Here is a 7,243-nt window from a genome sequence, read left to right as displayed (position 1 = left end):
GTCATTATCTGAGATTACTCACTGAACACAACCAGTGTTTTTTTTTTGTTTGATTTCTAAATTAAGTTTTGATATATTGAAATAGATTTGGTTTTTGTAATCGATTAGCATATTTTGAAGGAATTTGGCTAAAATAGGTCCAGAGAACTTCTGTAGACGAATCGACTGTTGCGATAACGCAAAATCTTTTGCAAAGGTTATCGAAAAAAGTTGGAGAATACTGGAAATCTGAGTAGACTTGTTGTCACTTAGACTCCATAGAACACCACAAGTTGTTCTCAAAGAGAAATCTTTGATGATGGCCTGTATTACTACTCGTGAGTAAATAATACTAATAATACTAATACTACTACTAATAATAATAATAATGATAATAATAATAATGATAATAATAATAATAATAATGATGATAATAATAATGATAATAATAATAATGATAATAATAATAAGAATGATGATGATGATGATGATGATGATGATAAAAAATAGCAATAATCATAATATAATAATGATGATGATGAGGATGATAATTGTAATAATAATGTGGCTTACTCCAATCTTGACAGAGAATGGATACCCACTGTAAGGGTACCTGCGCTTGAAATTTGTGTGGCAGAAGTTGCGCAGATCCACCCACTCCTCTCCTGCGTTAACATTGTTGAATGCCAGTGGCAAGTTGAGGTACAGAACGACTGGAAACAATGCCGAAATGATTAGAGAGCGCATACAACGCCTAGAATTCCCAAATGGTCACCCATCTGGTACTAGCCAGGCTCAACGTTGCTTAACTTCGGTGATCTTACGAGAACCGGTGTGTCAACGAGATTATGCCGTATATAATAATAATAATAATAATAATAATACATCCAACAAGAAGTTTTGTTTCGAGAACACACCACCGTGCTGCTTCCCAACTAACTACGACATGATCTAATGTGAACTAATTCTCCGACAAATGATTCCCGAGTTCAACAAGATGCATTCGAAGAAAGCCGGAGGTTCCATCGGCCGAAGCGTTATGAAATGTTATCAATGAGTATTAACCGAGAATTAATATATTTTCCCGAGTGTTATATTCTTTCGATTATTTTAAAAGTTTTTTTTTATTGAAAATAATAATATCCCATTTGACGAATCAGATATTTTGTGTTTCCATTGAATTGGATTCGTCGTCATTAGACATTTATTAGTCAATATTGCCTCGACTTCAGACGTTTTAGTTTAAGATTTTTGATATTTTCTAGAATCATAAAAAGGTTTTTGATTACTTGCAAAATTTAAATAAGGATTTTAGACGTACACGTTATATTGATCTATAACAGTGGGGCAAAACTATATCTTGCTCGGGGAATTAATTTACTATTCTAGTATATATATATATATATATATATATATATATATATATATATATATATATATATATATATATATATATATATAATTTAGTAATGTGATTGATAATTTAAAATTCAAATTAGAATTAAAAATTAAAAATCTGTTTCATAAGAAGAAACAACAACAAAGTCAATAATTTGTACGATCGTTTCGGAAACGATGTTTTTATTGTAATAGACATTAAGCCACGGACAATAATTTTGACATATAGTATTTTTTAAAACAAAGTCTCCTCATCAGCAAAAGTATTGGGTATGGTTATATATATATATATATATATATATATATATATATATATATATATATATATATAAGAATAACAGTATAGTTACATTCCAAGTTTCGAATATATATATAATTTAGTAATGTGATTGATAATTTAAAATTCAAATTAGAATTAAAAATTAAAAATCTGTTTCATAAGAAGAAACAACAACACAGTCAATAATTTGTACGATCGTTTCGGAAACGATGTTTTTATCGTAATAGACATTAAGCCACGGACAATAATTTTGACATAAAGTTTTTTTTAAAACAAAGTCTCCTCATCAGCAAAAGTATTGGGTATGGTTATATATATATATATATATATATATATATATATATATATATATATATATATATAAGAATAACAGTATAGTTACATTCCAAGTTTCGAATATATATATAATTTAGTAATGTGATTGATAATTTAAAATTCAAATTAGAATTAAAAATTAAAAATCTGTTTCATAAGAAGAAACAACAACACAGTCAATAATTTGTACGATCGTTTCGGAAACGATGTTTTTATCGTAATAGACATTAAGCCACGGACAATAATTTTGACATATAGTTTTTTTTAAAACAAAGTCTCCTCATCAGCAAAAGTATTGGGTATGGTTATATATATATATATATATATATATATATATATATATATATATATATATATATATATAAGAATAACAGTATAGTTACATTCCAAGTTTCGAATATCTATTTTGCATGCAAAATGCTCCTCAAGCATGTTAAAATTTCGATACATTTTTTTACAGATCCGTTTCGTTATGCAGAAACAAACAGTTATTATTATTATGTCAATATAGTTTCTTTTCGTGCATATACTCTTCAGAAAAATTAGAAATTATTTGCTTTGATAAAAAAATGCATGACAATATAATGCTGCGGGAATAAAAAAAAAGTTCATAGAAAACTTAACATCGTGTGTTTGTCGGGCAGCCATCTTTAATATGCCGGAGGAGCTGTTTTGCATGAAAAATAAAAATTTGCTTCTTGGAATGTAACTATATTGTTATTCTTTTATATATGCTCTGTTGCTATATTTGACATACATTGAGCTTCTAAACAAAAATGGATTGGTGTACACGAAAAGTGAAATATAATTGTAACCAAAGGAATGTGTGTGCATATCTATATCTATCTATCTATCTATCTATCTATCTATCTATCTATCTATCTCTCTATATATACACGCATCACATACACACAAAGTCGTGTGAAAAGCATATCTTATTTTTCTTATATTAATATTATTGGAATTTTCCCCTTTTCTTTTCTTTGTACATATTTGTGAATTATTCCATGGATTTCGGCCTTTAGGATTATTTTTGACCATCTTCCAATTACGTGATTTCCTTGGATTTTACTTGTGCAAATGGAAACTCAATTAACTTTCTTGAAGTTATATATTTGGATTAACTGTCATTGGATTATTTACCTTTCACCAGACTATCCATCCACGTGTGATCACCTTTTTCTTCACCATATGCCCTCTGCTTCAATTTTTGTTATCAAGTAAGATCTTTGACTTACTTGTTGTTTCATCAAATACTTTTGTATGCAAAATCCGATCCCGCATTTTGCTATCCACTTATCAAGTGTTTCCTTTTCAGATTTAATATGTTTTTAACTCTTTATTAATTGTATATATATATATATATATATATATATATATATATATATATATATATATATATATATATATATATATATCGATTTTTGTAGTTACTTTTTAGCGATAATGAAATATTCGGTATTAGCGTCTTAGGAGATGAAGAAATTAGATCGTTCATATTTTTTTTTTTTTGACGTAAACAAAATAAAATATATATTACTTATTTTTAGGTTACGTGTTTTAAAACAGGACTCTACGTACACGTTTTTCACTGCTCTAGAGCTCACCGACGTTACGACTGTACTAGGGCTCGAACCTTGAGCACTAATACAGTCAAGCTAGGCTGATGCACAGTAGAGCAGGAAAGTAGTTTTAAAAAACCTGTCCAAAAAGTAACTGAAGGGTTGAAAAGCTTTGTCATCTTCCATTAATGATTATTTTTCCTTTATTTCAGATATTTTACAGATAATTTTTTGGAAATTTATTATGGATAAATATAGAATTGAACAACGTACGCAAGTTGTGAAATTCTTTTACCAAAATCAGGCAATGCTTTAGCGACAACATTATCTCCCTTATGGCAATGTGAAATGGCCACCACGTTCCCCAAATTTGACTAGCCCGGCTTTTTCTAGTAGGGATATCTTAACAAACCTCCAACCCTGCAAGAATTAAAGGAAAACATCAGGAACGAAATACGGGAGTTAAATCGCAATCCAGAGATTCTGCAATCTGTCATGAATGATGTTTTGGAAAGAGCACAAATATACGAAGCTGAAAAAGGGCAGCATTTAAAAGAAATTATTTTTCATGAATAAATATTGTTTGAAATTTGTATTTGTTTTTTGTTTTTTTTAATTCCAAAACGTTTAGTCAGATTGTGTTCGAATTACAGAAAGATATTAAAAATAAAGAATCTATTTAAGTTCCAAACCCTTAAGTGACTACCCTACCCTATATATATATATATATATATATATATATATATATATATATATATATATATATATATATATACACACACGAGCAAAAAGTTAATAAAACATGTTAAAAAACACTTTGAAAAAGAGTTAATGACATATTTAATCTGAAAAGGATAAGTGGATAGTCCTTAATCCGCGGAGCTCCGAAGAAATACTTTCCTTCTCATCAGAGGGTAGGAATTAGCAAAATGCAGGATCGGATTTTGCATGCAGAAGTATTTGATGAAGCAACAAGTAAGTCAAAGATCTTACTTGATAACAAAAATTGGAGCAGATGGAATATGGTGAAGAAAAGGGTGATTACACGTGAATGGATAGTCTGGTGGAAGATATATATATATATATATATATATATATATATATATATATATATATATATATATATAATGTTTTTTTTGTTTTTTTAGTTTATGTACTGCCGAAATTGGAACGATACAGAGAAGATTGGCATGGCCCCTGCGCAAGGATGACACGCAAATTCGTGAAGCGTTCCATATTTTTAAAAACGATTTCAATGATTTAAAAACATTATTACAATGATGTAAACATAATTTTCAATGAAAAACCAAGACACGGAATAATAAAATAATGTTAAAAAATACACATTGTTGGTGACCACCCCCTTATTTAAATATACATCTTTCTCTCGTTGGAATTTCTTAGCCCATTTCATATATATATATATATATATATATATATATATATATATATATATATATATATATATATATATATATATATGACAAAACTGTCAATGATTCTCCGATTTCCTTCTGTGTTCTTGTGTGTACTTGGTGCTAAACGGAATTTGTAGCGAGGAAAGTTTTTTCCCTCTAACAACCCTTCCGTCGAACACAATATTGGTGGACTGCTTTTTAGCTGACTACGACAACCACTTTCCAGACGAGTAAACGAGCTTCAACTAAAATAATTCAGTTTTGTCCAGTCTCAACCATGGTTACAAATCTTCATTGTATTGTCTCACTGTCCACCTGACTATCACATCAACAAAAACAATAATGATAATAATGATAATAATAATAATAGTTAACAAGAAGATTATAGACTACAGAATGAAGATCAAGGAGACTGGGAAGATGAAGAATATTCAGATGACACTACTGATATTAGGAGCACGAGGAACAATATCGAAAAAATAAAGAATTGGAGAGATTGGAATCAGGGAGAAGATACAACGGATAACAATAATTGAAACTGCAGAAATATTAAGGGAAATCCTTAAATGCGGAAACTAACGCACATGAGCCACAGACACAAAATGAACAAACAGAAACTGCTACAGATGTATCATGCACACATATAAACACACACACACACACACACACACACACACACACACATATATATATATATATATATATATATATATATATATATATACGAGCAAACAGTTAATAAAACATGTTAAAAAACACTTTGAAATGAGTTAAAAACACATTTGATCTGAAAATGAAACACTTGATAAGTGGATAGACCTTAATCCGCGGAGTTTCGAAGAAATACTTTCCTTCTCATCAGAGGGTAGGAATTAGCAAAATGCAGGATCGGATTTTGTATGCAAAAAGTATTTGATGAAACAACAAGTAAGTCAAAGATCTTACTTGAAAACAAAAAAGTGAAGCAGAGGGAATATGGTGAAGAAAAAGGTGATTACATATGAATGGATAGTCTGGTGGAAGATAAATAATCCAGTGACGGTAAAATCCAAGTATATAATTTCAAGAATATGTATATATATATATATATATATATATATATATATATATATTTATATATATATATATATATGTGTGTGTGTGTACACTGCGTATCAAATTATTAACGAGTTTACATTTTTTTGAAATATCTAAGGAACGATTGAATAAAAATCCATGAAACTTTAAGAAAGTGCTTACAATACTATTCAGCTACTCCAATCAGAAAATAAAAGTATTTAAAGGAGTGTTAGCAAAACTATGGCAGAAGATAAGAATATCTGTTGATTTCATTGTGTCAAGTTATTAACGAGGTTTAGAAAAAACGCAATATACCCATAACTTGTTTATTGAAATAATTTTCAAATATTAAATGAAGTAGGAAAAATCCTTAGAACACAATAACTACATAGCAATTTCTACGTTGACATAATTAGTAAGGGATATGCGATTCTTTTTTATGAACGACTTGTAAAAGACGTTGGTCCACAGAATTAGTTAAATTTGTGATTTATTCCTTGCGATACCTCTTGGAGAGCCTCCCACAACTCATATTTTCTCTTAAATTAGCGTCGACTTGAATAGACGCATCGTTTCATGATACTCCAAAGGTTCTCAATTGGGTTCAAATCTGGTGAACTCGCAGACCACTCCATCTTCCGTAGCCCAGAGAACCCTAGTTGTTGCAAATACTCTTTGCTTTTGTTTGCTCCAGAAAAGCTATGTAAATATTTGACGTCATTTTTGCGCCTTTTTGGACTCTCCATAGGCCAACTAAAGTACCTCCGATAATCCCAGCCCAAATCATTATCGCACCACCATCTTGTTGTTACACGCTGATATCGATGTCGTCCATCTAGGACCCCTCCTTTGCTCCAGCCATCAAGAGTCACAAGCACTTCATCTGTGAACCAAACTTTGGAAACATCCGTTTTCATGTTGTCCTCTGCCCATTTCAATCCGTTTTGTATCTGATGTTCCTTTCATGGATGCTTTGCCACAGGCTTAACAGATTTTAGAAGGCGACATCGAGTACTTTTATGAGACATTCTTTAATCTGGCTTGGTCAAAGAATTCCCGACTTGTCTGCCCAGGATTCTTAACAACTTCATGTTTAATTTGGAGTAGGGAACAGCACGAAACAACTATAGATTTACGTTTATCAGCTCTTTTACGTACCTTTGTAGGGTCCTGGATAAAGCCCTTTTCAGTTAGATGATACCTTCCTATCATTTTCGATATTTCTAGCTGTT

General features: G+C 30.2%; 1 non-coding gene and 1 pseudogene across 1 annotated transcript; one reads left to right on the top strand and one right to left on the bottom strand.

Moving 5' to 3' along the window:
- Positions 1-721: 721 nt before the first annotated feature.
- LOC145263499 (5S ribosomal RNA) lies at positions 722-838 on the bottom strand (annotated as a pseudogene).
- A 3,833-nt stretch (positions 839-4,671) lies between these two features.
- Positions 4,672-4,776, top strand: LOC145263489 (U6 spliceosomal RNA). The gene has a single exon (XR_013864573.1). It is a non-coding gene; the product is annotated as a U6 spliceosomal RNA (small nuclear RNA).
- Positions 4,777-7,243: the final 2,467 nt, after the last annotated feature.

This window comes from Euprymna scolopes, chromosome 38 (genome assembly GCF_053919585.1).
Source record: "Euprymna scolopes isolate OS-2025 chromosome 38, ASM5391958v1, whole genome shotgun sequence".
Lineage (NCBI taxonomy): Eukaryota > Metazoa > Mollusca > Cephalopoda > Sepiida > Sepiolidae > Euprymna > Euprymna scolopes.
The sequence above is the reverse complement of the archived record's forward strand: the minus strand, read 5'-3'. Positions and strand labels throughout refer to the sequence as shown.